Source organism: Danio rerio, chromosome 16 (assembly GCF_049306965.1).
Source record: "Danio rerio strain Tuebingen ecotype United States chromosome 16, GRCz12tu, whole genome shotgun sequence".
In the NCBI taxonomy this organism is placed as follows: domain Eukaryota; kingdom Metazoa; phylum Chordata; class Actinopteri; order Cypriniformes; family Danionidae; genus Danio; species Danio rerio.
The window spans coordinates 51,978,759-52,004,190 of NC_133191.1; the positions used below are offsets into that span (position 1 = coordinate 51,978,759).

A 25,432-nucleotide genomic window follows, 5' to 3' on the forward strand; every position below is an offset into this window, starting at 1 on the left:
AGCACCTTTAGAGGTCAGAGGAGTGAGGTTTACCTGTACAGAACTCACTAGCTGGCCTCAGTTACATATACATATATATATATATATATATATACATATATATATATATATATATATATATATATATATATATATATATATATATACATATATATATATATATATATATATATATATATATATATATATATATATATAYATATATATATATATATATATATATATATATATATATACATATATATATATATATACATATACATATATATATATATATATATATATATATATATATATATATATATATATATATATATATATATATACAGTCGAAGTCAGAATTATTAGCCCCCCTGAACTATTAGCACCCCTGTTTATTTTTTCCCCCAGTTTCTGTTTAATGAAGGGAAGATTGTTTCAGCACATTTCTAAGCATAATAGTTTTTAAAAATTTCTAAAAACTGATTCATTTTCTCTTTGCCATTATGACAGTAAATAATATTTTACTTTATATTTTTCAAGACACTTCTATTCAGCTTAAAGTGACATTTAAAGGCTTAACTAGGTTAATTAGGTTAACTAGGCAGGTTAGGTAATTAGGCAAGTTGTTGTATAATGATGGTTTGTTCTGTAGATTATTGGAAAAAAATAGCTTAAAGTGGCTAATAATTTCGTCCCAAAATGTTTTTTTTTTTTATTAAAAACTGCTTTTATTCTAGCCGAAATAAAACAAATAAGACTTTCTCCAGAAGAAAAAAATATTATCAGACATACTGTGAAAATGTCCTTGATCTGTTAACAATTATTTGGGAAATATTTAAAAAGAAAAAAAAAAATCAAAAGAGGGCTAATAATTCTGACTTCAACTGTGTGTGTGTGTGTGTGTATATGTATGTATATATATATATATATATATATATATATATATATATATATATATATATATATATATATATATATATATATATATGTATGTATGTATATATATATATATATATATATATATATATATATATATATATATATATATATATTCAATTCAGCTTTATTTGTATAGCACTTTAAAATGTAGATTGTGGCAAAGCAGTTTCACATTAATGTTAATGTATGATAGTACATATATAACATTGTACTGATGTGTATTAACTGATGTGAGGCTAGAGTAATAATTCTGAAAATGCAGATTTGCAAAACTGGAATAAATGAAAGGAAATGAAAATAGATTTCTCAATGCTGCTTTTACAGCATTTTTATTCAGTAACTAGGGCTGCACAATATAATGTTTGAGCATCGATATCGCAATGTGTCCATCTGCATTAGTCACATCACATAGATATGCAATAATGAGTTAACTTGTAATTGTAGTGTCATTTTTACACATATAAATACAAAATACATGCATGCAAAAATGCATGAACTGTTAATTTCACTTTTATCTTTGCTTTGTTGCATTTATCTATGCTTGTAGTGTGTTTTTACATGCTATGCATGATTCACTTGCCTACAGAATCCTCCCAATCAAACAAAATTGGTCACATTTTAGGAACCATTTCTTCTCACTATACACTAAATGTTTATTGGCATGCATGTTGTTGAGCTATTGGCTGCTTATTAGTATTCACAGATATTTATATTAGATGTTGCTTACGCTGTTGTTGTCTATTGAAAGGAATGTGTCAATAGAGCTGCCATTTTAGTACAGGGTAGCGCTCCTTTGAAATGAAAGTGACTGTCCATCCAAACTGGCCATCCAGAGCAAGAGATATACACACATATACACATATATCTATGATCGGGAGTTTTCCCAGAGGTCAGTATGCAATATTTTATTAAATTACGAAAATTATAATTTTACATCACTTTTCTACATCCATGGATAAGTGATCGCACAGGCATTGCTGACAAAGAGTGTGTGTTTGTGTGCATGGAAATGTATTATCCACCCTCCCTGTTAAATTTAAATCTAACCCGTGTCCTGAATCTCCGTTATGAAAGACTCGTTCACTTAGCCGACAATAATACAAGTTTCTAACCGCAGCATCTAGTTGTCATATTTCTTTTTCATAGTTTGCTTATTTTTTTCAACAAAATTAGCATAAGCCTAAAATTTAGTGCGAGTTGGTGCTATTTTGCCTTATGATCAGTGCAGCAAGTGACTGTATTATCGTCAATAACGTTACTTATTTAACACAAAACTTTATAACATACAAATATGTAAATAACTAAATCTTACCTATGAAATGTTCTGCCTTTGTTGCTTTTTTTGCTCGTTAATACACCCGTACACATCGCTAGAGTCCAGCATCTTCACATTGTCTTTAGTCTTGACTAGTGCGGTTGAACGACGTTTGTCTTGGAAGCACTGTACAAATGTGGCGGTGCTATTGACGCATGCTCAGGGCCTGTATGCGATATCTAGTGTATATATCTATGATTAGTATTTTAAACTTCCTGTTTGATCTTGTTCTACATCCCTAATCCTACCCAATACCTAAACTACCTTAATAACTATTAATAAGGAGCAATTTACTGAAGCAAAAGTCAAAATGGTTTGCTAAGAGCGAGAATTGAAACTTAAAATAAAGTGAGATGACAAAAGATGTCCAAGTTTGACAAAGTATATCGCAGAAATCAACATATTAAAATGTAAGATTTTTCTAATATCATGTAGCCCTAACAGTAACCAAATAAATTCAGCATTGGTGAGCTTTTCCTTCATGCAAATGTTCTGTTTTAAATTAATAATGATCAAATTCCCATTTACTTTCCTCTTCAATCTGTATTAGATAAATAATTGTTTTTTAAATATTTAATCTTCAGACTTTAGCCTCCATGCATCTGAAACTGCATATTCTGGCATACAAGATTTAAAAGAGTTCGATTTCAACTTCTGAAACAAGTCCTCCATTCAACATTCCCTCCGTTTTTCCTGAACGGCAGCCGCTTTGGCGAAGTCCCAAAGCTGGAAGAGAAAGCAGATCTGTGTGCTTACTGTACAGAGTGCCGTTTCTCCGTGACGGAGGTCTTCCTCTCTGCTGAATCCACTCTTTCTTTCCACATTACAGCCGTCCATTCATCGCCCTGCTGAGACACTGTAAATATGAACAGTTTTGTGCTTTTGTGGATTTAAGCTGCTGGTAAAGTAAACTTTTCTCTGTGCCACTGGTCTGATGTTGCGACGACTGAACACAGGGAATCTTTTCTGAGCTTCGTTGTTCATTTTTATATGTGGTTTAGTAATACAGTGCATGTGCCCTGAAGGTTCTTTCGGGCCGGAGTGTTTGTTTTAGGCCAAGTATTGAGTGATGAAGAGAATCTGTGGTGCAGAGTTTTCCACAAAGATAAAGCTGGAAAGTTAAAGGTCAGCATAAATCCAGAATCACACTTCTTACTGTAGGACAGACATAAATTTGGGTCAAATAATCAGTGCAAAGTGTAAAAAGTGATTTGTTTTCTTTGTTGGTAGTTGTTTGTGGTGTTTTTTCTTTCAGGTACAGTGTTATATATATATATATATATATATATATATATATATATATATATATATATATATATATATATATATGTATGTATGTATTGTATGTATGTATGTATGTATGTATGTATGTATGTATGTATGTATGTATAGTACAGACCAAAAGTTTGGACACAACTATAGTGTGAAACAACTGAAAGTATGTCATATTCTAGGTTCTTAAAGCTTGGATTACTACTTTGCACACTCTTGGCATTCTCTTGATGAGCTTCAAGCAGTAGTCACCTGAAATGGTCTTCCAATAGTCATAAAGCAGTTCCAAGAGATGCAAAGCATTTGCCTACACTCTGCGGTCCAGCTCACCCCAAATAATCGCGATTAGGTTCAGGTCCGGTGACTGTGGAGGCCTGACAAAAGCCTCTCCTCACTGCAAGACACATGAAAGCCCACCTGAAGGACGATTCTCAAGATGGTGAGAAATAAGATTCTCTGGTCTGATGAGACGAAGGTAGAATTTTTTGGCCTTAATTCTAAGCGGTATGTGTGGAGAAAACTAGACACTGTTCATCACCTGTCCAATACAGTCCCAACAGTGAAGCATGATGGTGGCAGCATCATGCTCTGGGGGTGTTTTTCAGCTGAAGTGACAGGACAATTGGTTGCAATTGAGGGAAGGATGAATGCGGCCAAGTACAGGGATATCCTGGAAAAAAACCTTCTCCAGTCTGGTCAGGACATCAGACAATGACCCTAAGCACACAGCTAAAATAACACAGGAGTGGCTTCACAACAAACCCCATGACTGTTCTTTAAAGGGCCATGAAACCCCCCTTGTTTCTGCAGGTTTTTTTTCACACCTTTACTTTGGAAAAAGTCAGGAAAGTGGGCATGTCCAGCTTTGTTTAGGGGGGAGTGTCGAAGGAGGTCTCTAAAAATTTGCATAAAAATGGGAGTGTCGATTTGGGCACGTGCGGATTTTCACAGAGGCAAAACAAACACAGACGCAGGGGAGAAAGACAGTGACTGTGGTTACATGGACATCAGTATACAAATTATTTGACAAATTATTAAATGGTGGACTTTAACTGCAGTTTGGCTCTTTCATTCAGGAATTTCATTCATGCCCCTCGTGACAAACGAGATATTTGATTCAAGGAGCTGCTGAAAGCATATATTTTTTATGCAAAGTTTGTTACCACACGACGAATGAGAGAAAAAAAAATCCTCTGCAATTCTCTGAAACTTAGATGCACTTGGTCAGAAGTCGTGTGTGTTTTATTCCTGTCACAGAACACGTGAGTCCAGCTGCGCTCTCATAGTGGGAAAATGAAAACAAAACCTTCACTGCAGCAAATTATAAAGGCACTGACGACCCGTATCTCCAAACATTTTTCTTTCTTCCACTTTATTTTGTCTTCGAAGCTATCATGCATATTAATGAGGTTGCACCGCATACACAATAGAGCGCACTGATTGGTTTGAACCAAGTCTTACTCGTGAATGAATGCAGCCCATTCAGAGACGTAATAAGGTACTCCCAGGTACATACGTCTAGTCTACACGCTGGAATACACGCTAGGATCTCATGGCCGTGACGCAGCTTCAAAAATTAGTTTCAAACCGGAAGTACGAATTTGCTCGAAATAACGCAAAAACAACCAATTTTCACTTTTTAGTGAGATATATGTGTCCTAATAGTGTTTTTAGCAGTGTGGGGCACATATTGGACTATCAACAGCTCAAAAAATGTGTTTTGGTGTTTCGTGACCCTTTAATGGGTTAACCTGAGCCCTGTCTTAAACCCAATTGAGCATCTCTAGAGAGACCTAAAAATGGCTGTTCATTAACGCTTACTATTCAACCTGACAGAACTGGAAAGGATCGGTAAATAGCATCCCCAAAAATAGGTGTGAAAAACTTTCCCAAAAAGCTTCATGGCTGTATTAGATTAAAGGGTGCCTCTACTAAAGACTAAGCAAAAGGTCTGAATACTTGTTGCATGTGATATTTCAGTTTTTCTTTTTTAATAAATCTGCAAAAATGTCAACAATTCTGGATTTTTCTGTCAATATGAGCTGCTATGTGTACAGTAATGAGGGAAAAAATGAACTTAAAGGATTTTAGCAAATGGCTGCAATATAGCAAAAAGTGACATTTAGGCCCCGTGTACACTAGTGCGTTTTAGTTTTTAAAACGGCATTTTAGATCAAAAACGATCCGCGTCCACACTAGCGTTTCTGAACATATCTCCGTCCACACTACGCCACCAAAAACGTATATCACGTGAGCATTCGTGCACTCCGGGCATGCGTGTTCTGGTATGAACAGAAAGCATGCGTCTCGCTCAGCATGTGGTTTTTGTCAGTCAACAAACGCCGGTTGAACAATGAACGCAATGGCAAAGAAAGCAAGAGAGGTATTTTTGTGGACAGACGATGAGGTTGAGTTGTCACTAAACGTAACAAATGAATAACTGCACAAAGGCACCTAAAACAGACAATAGTGCAAACAACGCTCCCATTTCTGTGTCCATGTTATTGTTTAGAGTGAAGGCTGGTCGCATGTCTTCCGGTAAGGTTAAAGCCATGTGTTATAGTCATGTGATAGGGGCTTGACGAATAAGGGAAGGATACGCAATGACACAAAAGCCCCAATCAGGTAGCGAATCTCAGCAGCCCCGCCTCCGTTTTCAGATTTCTCCGTTTTCCCTCATCAACACTGAGACGGAGCAGCAGCGTTTTAGAATGAAAACAGCCTCACCAGCGTTTCCAAAACGCTCTGTTTTCGGCGCTCGAATACTCCGGCATAGTGTGGACGGATGACGTAACCGTAGCAAACTAAAACGCATTAGTGTAAACGGGGCCTTAGGGGGGTCTGAATACTTTCCGAACCCACTGTATATATATGTTGCTGTATGAAATAATGCTTAAATTAATGAGTTAACAACATTTTTATTTGGAATAATGACTTATAATAACACTAATAATTTTGCACTAATATGATTGATGTGAAGACTGGAGTAATGATTCAAAATCGGGCTTATAAATTTATATATTTGTTTGTATGTATTGTTTTGCTATGTAAAATTATAATAACATTTCACAATATAATAGTTTTTAAAAGTAGTATTAGTAATTAAAGACAAATGCAGCTTTGTAGAGTCTTTTTTGAAATGTTTTAACTTACATTAGTGCAAAAAATAAAGACTGATAGGAGTCCAATTTTCTTTGCTTGAAAATGACAAAAAATAAAAAATAAAATCACAAAGATAATTGCCTCTTTAAGAAGCTCAGCTTGATGCAACATACACTGGCGAGCATAGATAAATTACTGCTAATATTAAACCACCATTTCAGTGGTTGTAACAGACTTGAGCCACATTTTTCTTCTCGCAGAAACTGGTTACATAATATCATATCGACTTATGATCAGGAGAGTTATGTAAACTCTATTCTCTGCATACAAATGGCAGTGCGGCGTTCTGAATTTTAAAGTCTGCATCAGAATAATCCTCAATATGACGGTTTTGACAGCATATCACAGTGACAGACGGCACACGGGTCAATGGATGCCCTGAATGTAGATGAAAAGAACTCAACTGATATCTGTCCCATTATTGCAGACTTACATTGACATGTCCTAATAGAGAGATACTGGAGGAGAAGAAATCCTGACGTCTGAATTTCCCATCAGTCTGTAGAGAGAAAGCAGACAGTCATCAGACTATAACAGTACAGCACCATTGTACTGGGTAATTACAGTATTCATGTACCATGAAATCTACATGGCATATATTCGGGATGACAATGGCATTATATTCAGTGACAACAAATAAAACATGAAAAAAGGAAGTTTAAAAAATTTTTGCATGGTAAATTAAGCAATAATATAAATATGATATCACCATGGTATTCTTTGGAGTATTGTGTAACATATGATCATACATTTCAGTGCAAAATAACACACTATCAATGATACCATTATACCATGGTATCAAATTATTACCATTAAAATGTCATCAACTACTCCAAAAACATTTCAATAAAATAAATCAAATAAAGTATTACTTGGTTTAATACTATCAGGGTACATCATAAACTAATATTTATTTTCATTATAACTATTTTAGATAATAAAATGAATGAATGAATGAATGAATAAATAAATATAATGGCAAAGGAATCAAACATTTGCTATTACCATGGTATTCTTGGGAGTATTGTGTAATGTATGATTTTACATAAATTTCAGTTCCATGTATGAATCAGAATACTGCGCTATTAATTAATTATACCACGGCATTAAATTATTACCATAAAAATGTCATCAACTGCTCTAAAAATATTTAAATAAAAAAATAAACAAATGAATCAACACTTTGTTTAATACTATTAGGGTACATAAAAATAATATTTAAACTTAATATAATTATAACTATTATAGATATTTAAATAAATACATGAATAAATAAAGGTAGCGTTAAAGTCAGAATTATTTTTTTAATTCTTTTCTTTTTTTTTTCCCAAATGATGTTTGACAGAAGATAAAAAAAAATCACAGTATGTCTGATAATATTTTCTGCTTCTGGAGTAAGTCTTATATGTTTTATTTCGGCTAGAATAAAAGCAGTTTTTAATTTTTAGGAACCATTTTAAGGTCCAAGCTATTAACCCCTTTAAGCTATATATTTTTCGATGGTCTACAGAACAAACCATCGTTATACAATAACTTGCCTAATTACCCTAAACTGCCTAGTTAACCTATTTAAGCCTTTAAATGTCGCTTTAAGCTGTATAGAAGTGTCTTAAAAAATTCCTAGTCAAATATTATTTACTGTCATCATGGCGGCAAAGATAAAAGAAATCAACTGTTAGAAATGAGTTATTAAAACTATTATGTTCAGAAATGTGTTGAAAAAAAATCTTCTCTCCGTTAAATAGAAATTGGGGGAAAAAATAACCAGAAGGCCAATAATTCTGACCTCAACTGTAAATGAATAAAAATTATGCTATTACTATGGTAATTTTGAAAGTAGTGTGAAACATTAGGGCCAGACAGAATCTGCGGACAGTTTTTGATATTTCTGCAGAGAATTTTGTAAAAAATCTGTGGATTTATGTGGAATGATTTTGGGAGCATTGTAACTAAAAACTTAATATATTAAATAAAAAAAACAATACCTTATTAACTTGTATTTAATGTTTACAATGCAAATCCAATTAGATCCACTTATTTGTTCTACAAAGCCTCTCATATAAGTTAATGTATCTACTAAAACATTAGTAGATTACATTATTGTTGTGTTTAATAATGTAATAATAAATGTTGTTTTAACATAAACAAAGATTTTTTATTGTCAGTTAACATTAACTAACATTAGACTAATGCACCTAACTTAGCTTATGCTAAGAGGTATTCCAATAATTAACTTTTCCCTTGAAGTGCTGCTTATGTCCTCAGTTGTAACTTAAGTCTATGGCTAAAAGCACATGCTAAATGACTAAATGTTAAAACTATAATCCAAAAATAATCCATAAATTATGAAGATTTTACGGTGTACCCACCTTAGAGGAGTATATTTGTTCCAGTTGAGGAGCAGTGGGATAAACACTAGGAGGCAACAGTGTCGTGTGGTGTCCGCGAAACTCTTCCATCAGCCGGTTTGAGCATCTGATGTTTCCCGCCGTGTCGCGCTGGAGGAAACGAGTCTCCCCATGATGCTAATCACCATTCACAGCTGCAGCATTTCGACAAAATTGTGATGGTTAAATAAAGCAACACACTTTATTGCTTTAATCCTCTCTCACGTGGAAAAAAATGCCCTAAGTGTGGTTAATTTTCATAATGTATCTACTTTTTTATTTTGCGCACGTTACTATGATGGGGTGCAAACTTCCTGTTTGGGGATTAACAAAGATGCGTCCACATAGGCTACTTATACAACGCCCTAAATATATGTCCTTCTTATTGTAAAGGAAAAGTACTTCCCTGTCAATAATCTCGACACATCATCCACATTTCTTTCATATTTAATTAACGTTACCTACCTTATTGGAGAAGCAGCAGCAAGATAATAATAATATTATAATAATCTGCTATTCATGAGTCTTTCAAGCAGAGAAATCTCCTCAGGTGTTTGGTGGTTGTTGGGTAATGCATTCAGAAGTTAATGTCCAAACATACCTTGATATAAGTTTACATTGTTGTTGCAGATGAAATATAACACCAAAAATGCAGTTTTAATATGTTCGAGTTGGCTCTATATTATTTAAACAACTTTACCGAAACCTCTCTACTACCTCTCTACTTTAACACAATCTACATTAAAATAAAGATTAATTGAATTAAATTGAACCTATAGATCTTTCTTCCAACAACTTTTAACCTTAAAAAAATGAGGAAACATTTTTAATAGTTTAAAGTGATACATTTGTCTGGGTTGGTGTTGTATATTATGCTACAAAAACCTTTTAATAAACAACCAGTACATTTTCTGTTATTTTACAGACTTATATATTATTTCTTACATTATTTCAAACTGCTAAAACATCCATTAAAGTCACTTTGTTAAACTGTAGAGTTGAATTTCAACATTAAAAGTTGACAGAGTAGAGATCAACATCCCATAATGCAATTCACATTAGTAAATAAACCTAAAATGCAGAAACTGTTTATATACAGATAATTTTTCACTGCGTATAGTTTTCTAAAAACTTTCAGAATGTGCAATTACAGGTGTGCTATTAATCAGATTTCAAGCGGTTGCATAATATTTGGAATATTTGCATCATCATTTCGAGGAAATGAATTAATATTCATGCGCAGTTGCAGAGCAGGATGTTTCCTGAGGGCAGTAGCTCCAGCGTTTTGATAGCGGCAGTCTTTACCTGAAGTTTGACAGTCAATGGAGGGCCGAGCTTTGTCTGACGCTCAGGGAGCCGCACAAAAGAAGTCATTTCATGTGTCACATTCTCATCAAAGGAAGCCAATTTTTACTCAGGCTTTTTACCCCGTAGATTCAGCAAGCAGATGGAAAAGTCATCCGGCATGACAGACAGCAGAGAGAGAGGTCTGAGCATCTCCTGCAGCTTCTGTCGTGCTGCTCGTCACTCAGAAAACAGTCATTTCTCCAAGCCGTTCACCAAAAAAAGAGCATAATCTCGCACATGAGTGACCGTATTAATGAAAAAATCCCAAATACTGGCAAGTCTGGCGATGTGAGCTTGTTAAAGGCAAAGAGGAAATTAAAAATCTGTCATTTGCTCCAATTCTGAACACTTTGTGCAAGACAAAGCAAGGTATATAGACAGTTGAAATCAGAATTATTATAAGCGTTCCTGTTAAATTTAAATCCTTTTATCTATTTTTTCTAATTTCTGTTTAACAGAGCTTTTATTGAAGAACATATTTCTAAATGTATTAGTTTTAATAAATAATTTCTAATGACATATTTCCAACATAGGCTAATTCTTAAAATTTAGCCCTATATCCATATATTCTGGAGATCTTGAATTATGTTGCCAAAAGTATGTATGTCTGCATATTATTTTCAAAACGAATGCTTTGTGGCGGTGACGCTGTTCCTTTCTGCCCTTACCAGCTGACTGCTTACCTCCGTATGTACGACTTTTCTGCTGTTACCAGTTTGTTCAGTGGATCACCATGTGCGTCAGATGATTTGAGAAGCAGAGTGGAGTTGACCATGAAGATGGCGTTCAAGTTTGGCATAGAATGATTCCAGAAATCAGGTAAGAAAAACAAAAGGCAAAAAACAAAACAAACAAGTAAATAACAAAGTGAGAATGTAGTAAAATCTGCAAACGTGGTAAAAATCAGACTGTCGCGAGGGCATTTTCTTTTCTGGATTGCTTTTTAAAACACTGTCGTTTAGGTTTAAGGGAAGTGGGTGGTCACTGGTCAATCGGAGCTTTTAAAACACTATTGGTTGGGTTTAGGGAGGGGGGGGGCGTATTGTTAGGTCGGTCGGTCAGTCGACAGCGGCCTCTGGTGGATTAACTTGAGAAGAGCAGGCACTAATGGCTCTCGGGAGAAAAATTTGAGATCTGAAAAAGCATACACAGCGTTCTCTGTTAGATTCGCGAAAACAAAATTTTCAAAAAAACGGGGATGTATTTGGCGCTTTCCAGAAATGTATATAGTGGTACATTATCAGAATGAGCCTGGGTTGCTTATTTCTTTTATCTTTGCCATGATGACTGTACATAATATTTTACTAGATATTTTTAAGATACTATTATTCAAAATGACATTAAATGGCTTAACTAGGTTAATTAGGCAAGTTAGTGTAATTAGACAAATCATTATAATATAATAATATAATAAATATAATGATGGTTTGTTCTGTAGGCAACTGGAAAAATATTGCTTAGGAGGGTAATAATATTGCCTTAATGATTTAAATTTCTTTTTTAAATGCTTTTATTCTAGCTGAAATAAAACAAATAAGACTTTCTCTAGAAGAAAAAATGCTATAGGAAATACTCTGAAAAATTCATTGCTCCATTAAATATCACAATATTTAACAACTACATTTTTAGTAGTGAAAATTAACAGTGAAAATTTATATTAAAATAACTATAATAATAATAATAATAATAATTAAAACAACTACTACATTTTTTTTATTATTATCATTGGTAATAAATGAACAAATCTTAATGTTCTATATGAAAACAAATAGTATAGAGCACAAGTATATTGTGTAGATATAGAATAAACATAAATGTAAATATTTAATGTAAAAAACTTAAATAAAATACAAAAAAATTACAATTATTCAAATGTAACCACATGCACAAATAGCATAAAGCATTAAAGTCATATTGTATTTCCTGAAAATTTAACTAGATTTATTTGTGAATAATTACTTAAATAGGCTCATTCTAAAATAGGAGCTCTATATAAATTTCTGGAGACCGCGAATTATGTAGCCACAAGTACATATGGCTGAATCATGTCTTTTAAACAAATGCTACATGGCGGTATGACGCTGTTCCTTTTTGCGCTTACCACTTACCTCCGTATGGACGGCTTTCCTGCTGTTACCAGCTTGAGACGCAGAGAGGAGCTGATCACGATGACGAGATTTGAGTCATCAATTTTTGAAGAACAAATTTGAAGAACAATTCGAGAAAGCGGGTAAGACATAAACAGAAATCAGGCGAGGGCTTTTCTTTTTCTGGATTACTTTTTTAATTTTTCGGTTGCGTTTAGGAAAGAGGGTGGGCGCTAATCAGTGCTATTCAAAATACTGTCGGTTGGTTTCTTAAGCCTAGTTCACACTACAGGATTTTAAACATCAGCAGATCGCTGTGCTGTTCACACTACATGACTTGACTTTGTGTCTTTTAGTCTCTGTGGTGTTCACACTACGCAACACTCCGTGAACGATCCACAAGAGGGGGGTCACACACTAGAGGATCTGACAACAATTCATTACCCATCAGCTCATTCAAGCTGCCAAACCACAGCCAATGAAATTTTGAGGGAGGAGTCGTCAGAAAAAGCTGAACACTACTGGCTGCTTGTGTGCGGATTACATCACTGACAGCGTTTCAAGCTTTGGAGAAAGCATTTAAAAACATCGTCAGATCAGCTGATTCATCAGTCCGATTAATCACTCATCTGCAAGGTTCCAGTGGATAGATACACAGAGAGTTTTTAATTTTTGTAATTTTATAACTCTTTGAAATAAAACTAACATATTTATAACATCCTGCTGTTTTCTAACTATCAGTGTATTTCTTTCTGACATTGTTTTTTTATTACAAAACAGTAAAGAACTGAGCATTTCTGCCTTAAATTACCATATTGGTCAAAATGACTGCATGCATGTCTGATACTTTTCGCTGTGACTTTAAATATGTGTGCATTTTTTTGCCTAGCAACTTCCTGCTAACATAAACAAAACTTTCTGATGGCAAAAACATCAATTTACCTCAGATATCTTTCAAAAAAGCATATTCTGTGCTGTTAAATAGCTCCTGTTTCAAAGTGAAAATAAAAGCCAAGCCTTTAAGTGTTTTAGTATCTTAACTACATATTTATAGGCTGTATTACCAAAAAAAGATTATATTTTTAGGGTAATGGTGTCATTAAATATGATGCCAAACATTCAAAGCTTAATTTTAATATCTCAATAATAGCTTTGAATGTAAATATGTTGTGACAATATGGCGTTTTATATGAGAACGGTCAGAATGAGCAGTATGGTAATTCTAATAGTTACAGAATTCTAGTTCCACTGTTAATATAGCCTACTCTCATGTCTGTGCTAACGCAGAATGAAGCGAGTGCACTGATGCCCATTCTGACCAATCACAGATGTTTCTGCTGAGCTCCTGAACACACAGCCATTCAGCTCATGCTGATATGCTCTCTCATTGGCTGCAGCTCATCACTACATCGGACCACACGTGGGGTTGAGTCGGCCGACTGCTCTGGAATATTTAGCATGCTGAATGTTGGATTTCCGTCTGCGAGGTGTCGGCGACGCGTCAGCGAGCCTCCTTGATGCGTTTTTCAGTAGTTCACACATAAAGAGCGGCGAGCGGCGAGCACCCGCAGATTTCTTCCCGATCACAGCCCGATCTGTCGGCGAGCTCGTTAACTTCCAAATCAGGCTCAAATCAGGCTTAAAATCCTCTAGTGTGAACTAGGCAAAACCTGCCAACATTTGTCTCCAAAAATCCAGGAGACTGAGGGTGGGGGTTGAGGTCTCTGAATAACACTGCTGAGAACCGGGATAGGATGCAGTGGGTTTTGGGCGGCCTCTGCGATCGGGTACTGTACAAAGTTGGCTACCCGGGGGTGTTTACAGACTGTACCAAAAAGGGTGGGGGTGAAATTACAGGAGTTGTCCGGGAGAAATAACAAAACAGGATGGTCGCGGGAGATTGGTCTAAAATACAGGAGACTCCCGGGAAAAACGGGAGTGTTGTATGGTTGGGTTTAGGGAGTCAGTCAGTCAGTCGACAGAGGCCTCTGGTGGATTTATGCGAGAGGAGCAGGTGCGAATGGCACTCGTGTGAGAAAGTACACAGCGGCCTCTGGTGGATTTGTCAAAATAAAAACTGCAAAAAAACATAGCTCCTGGGACATATTTCACGTTCTCCAAAAATGTATATAGCAGTATGTTTTTATAATGAGCCTGGGTTGTAAATATGTCTGTTACCTACACACACACAAAAAAAAATGCTGGGTTCCACACAATTCCATCATGTAGTCCCAACCATAGACTGTAAAAGATATGGATGAAAAATCTGTGACGCCACCCATAGGTTTCTGTAGAGTGCAAATGAAGCTACAAGTAAGCGAGGCCAACCGGTGCCATTTTGTTCACGCGTCATCCAAGCGGGGGTAATCAAATATGGACAATGATGCGGAGCGTGAGCGGGCTTTTCTCTGGGAGAAACGCTTAATACTTCATTACCTGTGACTCGTTTGTGATGCAATTAAGTGTTTAGTCTTTTAAAAACACTGTTGTAATGCATTGAGCTACTGAGCATTGTTCTTATGATGTTTTTATAAGGGAGGTAAACGCGACTCACATCAAATGACTTCAAATAGTCTGTTAGTAAATGCAAGACTATTGATGAAACCCAGGCATCACACTGTATGACGTTTCAGATGACTGTTCTGGAGCCTACAGCTAATCTATAAGTTCTAAAGCCTACAGCTAATCAAGGTCTAAAGAAATTTATAAATGATCTTAAATAAAACAAATACGTTTATAGAGATGGTATATAAGTATAAGAATTTCACTCACCTGGGAAATGGAGGCAACATAAATGGTTTGTGAGCACAATTAAGTGCACACAGCATGCCATATCATCTGATAATTGTAGTAGGTAATTATTCCAAAAGGCAACTGACTGTGTAAAGCCACATAAAACAACACAAAAATATGATGGATATGCTGAGTACGGCTAATCAGCTGGAATTAGCTGAGATGACGGCGACCAGCGAGACCTAGCTGTCACTCAAGTGGCCACGCCCTTAATTATGCACTTTAAATAACTTAAAATGAAGTAAACTGATACGTTACAAAAAATGCACCCCCTCACAGTTGTCACGAAGGGTAATATTAGCTATATGAAGCTAAATTGTTTTTTGTACCAGGCTGTAAACTATGGAATCAGTTTAGTCTCAAAAGAAATTCATGCAAAAGACACAATGTACACATGCTTAGCCAAATTCACGTGCATAAAATCAAATTCACATGCATAAAATATTTATTTATATTCACAAAAAATTTTCACGTGCTCAAAATAAAAATATATTTTCATAAAATAGGTTTTACAAATGCAAAACTCCATTTGCAAATGTATAAGAGTGTACAAAAAGTTTTGAATGTTTAAAACTTGCGAGTTTATCCTGAATGAGAATGTGCAAATCCTTTTTCACGTACGACTCCCCCTGGATACGTGTGTGAGTATTTTTGAGACTTTCCCACCAGAGGCAGGGTAACTTGTACCTTTCAGCCAATCAGATGAGAGCTGTAGTCAATGACACCAACTCTGCGCTTCATTTGCGTAGACTGTTTCTCTCCAGCATGGCGAACGGAGAAAGCAGCAGTCGCACTTTTTTTCATTTATTTAATTATTTGACCATAGCCTCACTCTTTTTATCCATTATTTTGCCGCAGCTCCGCTCTTCTTATTTATTGTCTCGCAGCATCACGAGCAGAATGTAGCCTGCAGAATGATGAAATATCATTCCGGTAATGCAAGCACAGCAGTACTATTGTGGTCTAGCGATCAGCGTGTTGCGTTATCAAGCCGCCCGACCCGTGTTCGATCCTCGCCAGAGATTAATTATTTTTTTGCGAGACAATAAATAAGAAGAGTGGAGCTGCTGCAAAATAATGGATAAAAAGAGTGAGGCTATGGTCAAATAATTAAATAAATGAAAAAAAGTGCGACTGCTGCTTTCTCCGTTCGCCATGCTGGAGAGAAACAGTCTGCGCAAATGAAGCGCAGAGTTGGTGTCATTGACTACAGCTCTCATCTGATTGGCTGAAAGGTACGAGTTACCCTGCCTCTGGCAGGAAAGTCTCAAAAATACTCACACACATATCCAGGGGGAGTCGTACGTGAAAGAGGATTTGCACATTCTCATTCAGGATAAACTCGCAAGTTTTAAACATTCAAAACTTTTTGTACACTCTTATACATTTGCAAATGGTGTTTTGCATTTGTGAAACGTATTTTATGAAAATGTATTTTTATTTTGAGCACGTGAAAATTTTTTGTGAATATAAATAAATATTTTACGCACGTGAATTTGATTTTATGCACGTGAATTTGGCTACGCATGTGTACATCGTGTCTTTTGCGTGAATTTCTTTTGAGACTAAACTGATTCCATAGTAAACACCTTTTTATCTGCTGTAAAGTTGGATATTTTAAAAGTGGGTCAATAGAAATTTGCTCTATTATGGAGCCAGGACTAGCGGAATTTCAATGAATTGCAATTTCAGTTACTTCAGTATTGGCTTCATGAGGGAGAGCTGGAGGTTGCCGCACAAGTCCCAACACAAATCGTTGACAGAAAGTTAACATAATTGTTTTTTTTGCAAATTTAAGAACATTAAATAAAAAATAACTAAGTTGTCCCCCAAAAAACCCTTAAGAATTGTGTTGATTCAGCTCATTTTAATAAGTAGTTTGAACAAGCAGCAAAGATAATTTACTGAGTGCAGTATTTCTGCAGCTGTTCACTGTAAGTCAAAAACCAGCATGAAGACTCATTTTTAGCACTTCACCTTGTGGATTCAACACAACAGAGCCAACAAAAGTTTGTCGGTTTGCATCGGCATGCGTTTGACAGACTCTCAGTAAGCATTTATTGTGAGATTCTCTCGTTCTGCAGACTCTCTGATGAAGTGAATACACTGAGATGTGCTGAACGAGTCCCTGAGCGACGCCTCGGTCCAAAGAGACTTGTGCGTTAGGGACTCAAAATAGATGCCGCATCTATTCCCTGCCACCGTCAGGTTTTTATCTAAGTGTCTCCTGCTATAATCTACAGAGTTGTCCCCTGCCAAAATGTCAAGCATACGGTATGATAGACTGCAAAGCTGCAGCTTGCTGTTAACCTGCAACACTTTGTGTCAGGAGGAAAATGTCAGCTTTAGATTCATATCCCTCCGGCTCGGAAAATCCGTCAAATATTTAAGGCATCTCAACTTTTCGCTAAGGATGTTTGGACTATCAAGGACGATTTATGTAAATGGTATTCATATTTCATGCATGATAAGCACCATTACCTTGATAATTACTGCCGTCGTGAGAGCGACGCAGATGGTGGAGAAAAGCTCAATCTGCTTGAGGAAAAACTTCCTTCCTTCAAGAATTGTGACGTCATGCATTCACGATACTTGAGGAAGAACCAGTACATTTGCTTAGCAGGTTAAAATAGGTTATTGTATGGCAAGCCATTTTAACATTTAGTGCTCTATATTAACGATCTAAGCTCAAAGTCTAAAGCGCTTAGCGCAAAAGCATTAAAGGCAGGTCTAAATCCACTTTTGCTGTTTTAAGGGTGAAAAATCTACGCTCTGCGCCTCGGTGATTGATCTAACAGGGTTGTGCTTATTCTCCTAATGAGTTGTGGGTAGGCCCACAAGGAAACTCTGCACGCAGAATTCCACAGATTTTTTTAGCCCATCAATTATTCCGTTTATTTACTTGAGTAAATGTGTGTAAATCTATATTTATTCCGTTTTTAAATTAATCACAGTAATATTATTGACTAATGTGAAAATTGTTCGTCCAATTTATGTACAATGCAGCTTATAGTCATATTTTCTGTCTTTTAGTAGATATATTATATGAAAGACTTGCATTGTTTACCAAATAAAGTTAATCTAATTGGATTTGCCTTTTAAACATTAAATAAAAGTTTAAAAGATTAAATTTTTTATTTGTCATTTTAAGGTTTTAGTTATGATACTCCCAAATAATTCCACAGAAATCCAGTGATTTTAACCAAATTTCTCCACAGAAATAGCAAAAAACGTCAGCAGATTCCGTCTGGCCCTAGTTATGGGTGTGCTTTGAGCATAACATGCATTAAACCAATCAGAGTCTCACATTTCCTTTAAGAGTCAGTTGTGTCGCGCCATGGCGTATTTGCTATTTACATGGCAGACTTTGTAAGTGGAAACACTGAGCGCTTCACTGGCGAAAAAACAGTTAAACAGACCATCTGCAGCACGGGGATAAAGAATGAGCCTCCTCCATTCAGCCTCTTTACTTTCTCTTTCCTTTTACTCCTTTACTTTCGTTTAGAAAACGGTGGAAACTCACTCCACTGAAGACATCCATTAGCCTACATAATTAATTTGTTAGGCGCAAAGATTTGTTTCAAAACTATGTCTAATTTCAGTTCTAATTTCCAGCAAACGAATAAATGAACAATAAAAACGAAAAGAGTTATATCCTAACACGAGTCCTGTTCTTATGCCCCATATGATGACGCATACATCTCCAAAACCCGACAGGTGCACAAATCTAAACTTAAAAAATATATAACATTATACATATTCCTGTGTGTATTCAGTAATGTGTAAGCATTTACACAGGTTGTGGCTGGAAGGGCATCCGCTGCGTAAAAACTTTCTGGATAAGTTGGCGTTTCATTCCACTGTGGCGACCCCGAATTAATAAAGGCACTAAACCGACAAGAAAATGAATGAATTACTGTATTTTGTAAATTTAGGAAGGAGCTCAGTGTCATCCTAAACATCAACATGTTAATACACATAAAATTAAAGCGATGCAACATTAATTAATATTCGACATTAGAGGTATATGGTTATTTACCATGCAGTATAAGGGTTACTTCCTATTAAAGAGGTTACAGATTTTTACCGTTAACCATTTTTAAAAGCTGAAATCACTGACATGTTTAACAGTCTAGTAGGCTAAATTAATATCTAACAAATAAATACTAGTCCTTAATAAAATAGTAGCTAAACATTTGTAGCACAATAAGTTACTACATGTCGAATCAACGTTAAAACTGCTTGCCATGAACATTACACATTTTACAACGCTTTTGTAGTGGATCAGAGTACACATAAGGAAGAAAGCCATACTCGATTCAAGTTTTCAATCTCCGATATATTGCAAACGAATTTAATTACACGGCTCATCAAAAAAAAAAAAAGAGCCATCATCAGCAGATTAAATATATTCCAGCCCCAAAACAGAGCTCTGCTAAGTAATTACCCAGCAAGGTAATTGCAGAGCAGTGACACTCAGGGCTTTTTTCCCCTTCTTCTTCTTTTCTCTTCGTTATGCAATAGGCTGCTTTGGGAAATTACTGTTTTTGCCTGCCGCCTTCCCTCTATTGTTGTTGCTTCCATAGTTGTGTTTACTTTTATGACAGCAGATCCCATCGGCACCATTTAAAACAAAGCAAAAATCATCATTCTGGAAAACTAGTGAGGCGTTTACCTGTAGTTTCATGAACAGTGCAGCACTGCTGGAATGACTACACCACTCATCAAAGCATTATAATAAGATTAACTAGTAATTAAAAAGAATATAGGCTACTGTTATAAGGCTGGGTTTAAGATCGCTTCCCTGATTGGAGCACATTTGCATAAAATGGCATGGAAACTGACTAATTTTAAGGTGTTTACATGAGAGATGGAGTTCAAAATGGAGAAGGGACATGTTTAGAAAATCATCATTCAACGCCTGTATTCAGCATGCCAGGCTACAGTGTAAAACCCAACAGTAAATGTTATGAAATAAAATGAGTGTAGTTAACTCAAAATAAAAAAATTGTGTGTTGAAGATAATGAGGTAATTAATTTTGCATAATATTGGCATCAAGTTCAAAACATATACTCACGAGATGTGCAGCTTTTGACCTATTACTTTTCTGTGTTGCTCCAGGACTGATTTCACATATTTGTTTATGAATAATAAAACGTTTACTGCGGTGCAATTTATTTTACATTACTTAAGCATGCACAGGGTGGGCCATTTATATGGATGCACCTTAATAAAATGGGAATGGTTGGTGATATTGACGTCCTGTTTGTGGCACACTAGTATATGTGAGGGGCAAACTTTTCAAGATGGGTGGTGACCATGGTGGCCATTTTGAAGTCGGCCATCTTGGACACAATCAAACTTATTGAAAATTTCACAAGAAAAACAATGGTGTTGGTTTTAAAGTAACTTTTATTCTTTCATGAATTATTTTCAAGTTTCTGACCACTTGTGTTCAATGTGCTGCCCATTGTGTTGGATTGTCAACGCAGCCCTTTTCTCCCACTCTTCATACACTGATAGCAACACCGCAGGAGAAAAGCCAGCACAGGCTTCCAGTATCTGTAGTTTCAGTTGCTGCACATCTGGTTTCTTTGAACAAGACACACTTTGTCAGTTTAAAACTAGAATAAAGATGCATCTCTTTGCATTAGCATACACATAAAATACAAGTGCTTTTAAAAATCCAAATCCTCTAAAGGATTGTTGGTCTGCATTATTTAGGGCAACCGGAGCCGGGAACACTTTAAGGGTGCTTTCACACCTGTGAATCGATTCAGTTGTTCCGAAACAATTGTTACATTGTTGCTCTTTGCTCTTGGAGCAGTTTGCTGTCACATTGCAAAGTTTCTAATCGGACCAAAAGAGCTAAAACAAGTCACGTGCGAGTAAACTCTCCTCACATTGGTCAGAGTGTCAGGGTTTATTTTGCAGCGTCCCGCTCAGCTCTTAGGAGAGGTGGGGGTTTGGTGGTGTTTGACAAGGTGCGCGCAACGTGTCTGAAGAGTGAGGAGAGATGCGGTGGGGAGGGGTGAAAAGGGTGCGCGACGTTGTCTATTTGAGGACCGGGAGGGAGACGCGAGATTACCGGGAGATTATCATTCGTTTGCGGACATCCGGAGACTCGCGAAACTTCCCGTCCTACTCATAATTCTCTATTCATATATCCGTATGCCTATTATATCCATAAAACACAGTGATATAACCGCGCTCGGATCGGATCGCTTTCTTACTGCAATCAATCCGCTCCAGAGTTTGTTTCAATCGACCCGAGACCATCTCATTCAAGCGATCTCGGAGTGATTGATTTGGCACAGATCCGAGATCGATTGGTGGTTTCACATATGCCAAATGAACTGCACTAACTGGGCAAATGAGACACGTTCCGACACAAAAGTGTAGGTGTGAAAGCACCCTAAGACATTATAATTTGAACGACATCTGCACTTATGTTAGTCTTTGTAACAACGTTCTTTGTGTGGGAAGAAGAAGACAGGGTCGGCGTTGAGGTAAATAACAGATTTCTTTTATTTTTTAATAATGTATCACTGTCAAGGCCAGCTCCCACTGTGTGGCCGTCGTTCAGCTCTCTCTCTCTCTCGACTGTTCCTCCCGTTCTCCTTAAGACGGGTGTCTCTCCGGTCCAATCACTAGAATAAACAGGTGTTGCTTATTATTTCGGATTGGCCTGCTGATTAGCCGCCGGGCTCTGAGCATGCTCTCCCCCTTTATTGGGTATTCGATCATGCTTACCTCTCCACATACCCCCACCGCCCGCCTCAGGCCGGGGAGCCGTCCGGCCTGCAGCCCTCCCCCCCCCCCCGCCCTGGAAAGGAAGTCGGCCACAGCCATCTGCGCCCCCGGTCTGTGGATCACCTTGAATTTAAAAGGCTGTAATGCTAGATACCAACGGGTGATCCGCGCGTTGGTATCCTTCATACGGTGGAGCCACTGGAGAGGAGCATGATCTGAACAGAGGACGAATTCCCTACCCAGGAGGTAATAGCGAAGAGTAAGAACGGCCCACCTGATCGCCAAACATTCCTTCTCTATGGTGCTGTACTTAGCCTCACTTTTACTTAGCTTGCGGCTAATGTACAGCACCGGCCGCTCCACTCCTGCCACCTCCTGGGAGAGAACCGCCCCCAGACCCCGATCGGACGCGTCCGTCTGTAAAATAAAGGGGAGAGCAAAATCAGGAGCGTGCAATAGCGGCCCCCCACAAAGTATAGATTTTACCTTTGAGAAGGCCTGTTGGCACTGCTCCGACCATTGGACGGCTCCCCGGCCTGAGGCGGGCGGTGGGGGTATGTGGAGAGGTAAGCATGATCGAATACCCAATAAAGGGGGAGAGCATGCTCAGAGCCCGGCGGCTAATCAGCAGGCCAATCCGAAATAATAAGCAACACCTGTTTATTCTAGTGATTGGACCGGAGAGACACCCGTCTTAAGGAGAACGGGAGGAACAGTCGAGAGAGAGAGAGAGAGAGAGGTTAGTTCGCCGACCCTGGACCTCGCTACCAGGTGATCCTCCGCCAGCTGGATGGCCGTTTCCAGATCGTCTGGTCGGTGGCACTGGACCCACTCCGATGTTCGGGAGGGAAGGCGGGCGATGAACTGTTCCAGTACCACAGCGTCGACGATCTGATCGATGGTCCGGTCATCCTGCACCAGCCATCTGCGGCAGGCGTCACGGAGCTGCTGGGCGAATATGAAGGGCCGACCGCTCTCCTCCAGCTTCAGCGACCGGAAGCGCTGGCGTTGTTCCTCCGGATTGCGGCCGGCCCGCTGAAGTATGGCTCATTTCAGGTGCGCATAATTCAGGAGATCCTCGGCCGGTAGCTGCTGTGCGGCGGTCTGAGCTTCGCCCGACAGCAGCGGGATGACTCTCACCGGCCAATCGGCCCGGGGCCACCCACACGCTCCTGCCATCTTCTCAAACAGGTCTAAGAAGACTTCCGGGTCATCTTGTGGCCCCATTTTGTGTAGTGTGATGGGAGGGTGGGTGGCTGATGTTGCTCCGGGCTGGATCCCCTGCTTCAGCATGCTCCGGACGAGCTTGCGGTCCTCGCGCTGGGCCTCCACAAGGACCTTAAAGCGCTCCTCCTGCTCGGCTCGTATGTCCAGGATCTCCTGGTGTTGTTCCCGGTGGAGGACCGCGAGCGCCTGGATCACTTCTGCAAACGGACTGGTTGACGGAGTGGTCATCTTAGCGGCGAGGTCTCTTCTTCTTCCCCGGATTTCGGCACCACTGTAACAACGTTCTTTGTGTGGGAAGAAGAAGACAGGGTCGGCGTTGAGGTAAATAACAGATTTCTTTTATTTTTTAATAATGTATCACTGTCAAGGCCAGCTCCCACTGTGTGGCCGTCGTTCAGCTCTCTCTCTCTCTCGACTGTTCCTCCCGTTCTCCTTAAGACGGGTGTCTCTCCGGTCCAATCACTAGAATAAACAGGTGTTGCTTATTATTTCGGATTGGCCTGCTGATTAGCCGCCGGGCTCTGAGCATGCTCTCCCCCTTTATTGGGTATTCGATCATGCTTACCTCTCCACAGTCTTTTTTATTATTCCTAAGGTTTCCATAATCCTGGACCAGGCCGTATCCTGAGCAGATGCTGTGGCGGCCATGGAGGAGTGGAGGGCAGGAGGCTGGTTCATGAAATGCCCCAGTGACAGACGAGTCTCAGTACTGATCCCGTGGGCCAACCTAAAGGTGACCTACTCACACCTGCAGCTTCTTTACATTGGATGTCCAGCGTTCTTCAGCCTCCAGCGCCTAGACTGCAGCTCTGCACAAGAAGTTTGGCCATGCAGAGGAGGAATGGTCATGCCCAACTGAGCCTGGTTTCTCTCAAGGTTTTTTTTTCCCTTCACTTTTGTCAATTGGTGAATGTGGAGAGGTAAGCATGATCGAACACCCGATGAAGGGGGAGAGCATGCTCAGAGCCCGACGGCTAATCAGCAGGCCAATCTGAAATTATAAATAACACCTGTTTATTTCAATGTTTGGGCCAAAGAGACACCCTTCTTAAGGAGAACAGAAGGAGCAGCCGGGAGAGAGGAGAGCACACACGCACACCTACTCGTGTTGTGTAATCAATTAAACACGAGGAAAATAAAAACAATTACTCACCTGATATCGCAGACCCTGTCTTCTTCTTCCCACAACAAGAACGAACATTATTACAGTGAAGCTTGCTCCTCGCCGCTGTTGCCACTAATTTGCTTGGTTTGGGAGTTGTGGAGCTGTGCATCGATGGATTTGCTCTTCAGTGTTTAAACTTTCAGCAGTGAAAATTAAACCACACTGAACTGAACTAAACTGAACTTCAACTCTGAAAACTGGACTGACACTGTTTCAATTTACTAGAACTTCTATGTTAAGCTGCTTTAAGACAATCCACATTGTAAAAGCGCTAAATAAAGATGAATTTAATTAAATTGGATATAATAGTCATTTCTTAGGTAAGCACACCTTCACCTGTAATAGATATTGAACTTAAAAAATAAGAATAAAATGTGAGAAAATCTAAGAAATAAACACTATTGGTTGGGTTTAGGGAAGGAGGACGGTGGGTCAGTCATTCAACTCTCCTCTGCATCTCAAATCCTGAGCCACTGAGCAAACAAGTAACAGAGGGAAAGCCGTCCATACGAAAGTAAGCGGTCAGCTGCTTTGATTAGTTTTGTTTATTATTAGTCATTTTATTATATTTTTAGATTTTATTATCATTGTTTTCCTATGATTATTGCTTTCTTTTTATTTCATTTTCCATATTGTTATAATCTCATGACCAGGGCCAGACGGAATCTGCGGACGTTTTTTGCTATTTCTGCTGAGAATTTTGGTAAAAATCTGCGGATTTCTGCTGAATTATTTTGGGAGTATCCAGCGGAGTATCATAACTAAAACCTTAATATATGAAATAAACAGTAATAAATTACTGAATAAATTCAGATTTACACATTTATTCAAGTAAATAAACAGAATTAATGATGGGCTAAAAATCTGCGAAAATCCGTGTGGGCCTACTTATGACTGTGTGGATTCATGCGACACTTGTTTTTAAGGGTAAAAGATAAGAGAATGGCTGTTTCTTAATATGCGTTGTTCAGCAATCTTATGTCCTCGTGTTCTCGTGAGAAA

The 25,432-nt window shown here is 37.9% G+C and overlaps 1 protein-coding gene and 2 long non-coding RNA genes across 3 annotated transcripts in view; 1 reads left to right on the plus strand and 2 right to left on the minus strand.

Annotated features, from left to right (window-relative positions):
- Window positions 1-9,377, minus strand: part of cthrc1b (collagen triple helix repeat containing 1b) — a 50,899-nt gene extending 41,522 nt beyond the window's left edge. Inside the window, exons 1-2 of the mRNA XM_689410.9 lie at window positions 9,040-9,377; window positions 7,104-7,169 (exon numbers count right to left, since the gene is read on the minus strand). The gene's annotated coding sequence lies outside the window, so the exon portion shown is untranslated. The remainder of the gene's footprint in view (window positions 1-7,103; window positions 7,170-9,039) is intronic.
- Window positions 2,943-24,730, plus strand: LOC141378327 (uncharacterized). Its single transcript, XR_012392540.1, has 3 exons — window positions 2,943-3,094; window positions 11,076-11,223; window positions 23,861-24,730. It is a non-coding gene; the product is annotated as an uncharacterized lncRNA (long non-coding RNA).
- On the minus strand, window positions 12,138-17,846 carry LOC141378325 (uncharacterized). Its single transcript, XR_012392538.1, has 3 exons — window positions 16,329-17,846; window positions 14,162-15,556; window positions 12,138-12,767 (listed from the first exon to the last, which is right to left on the minus strand). It is a non-coding gene; the product is annotated as an uncharacterized lncRNA (long non-coding RNA).
- Window positions 24,731-25,432: the final 702 nt, after the last annotated feature.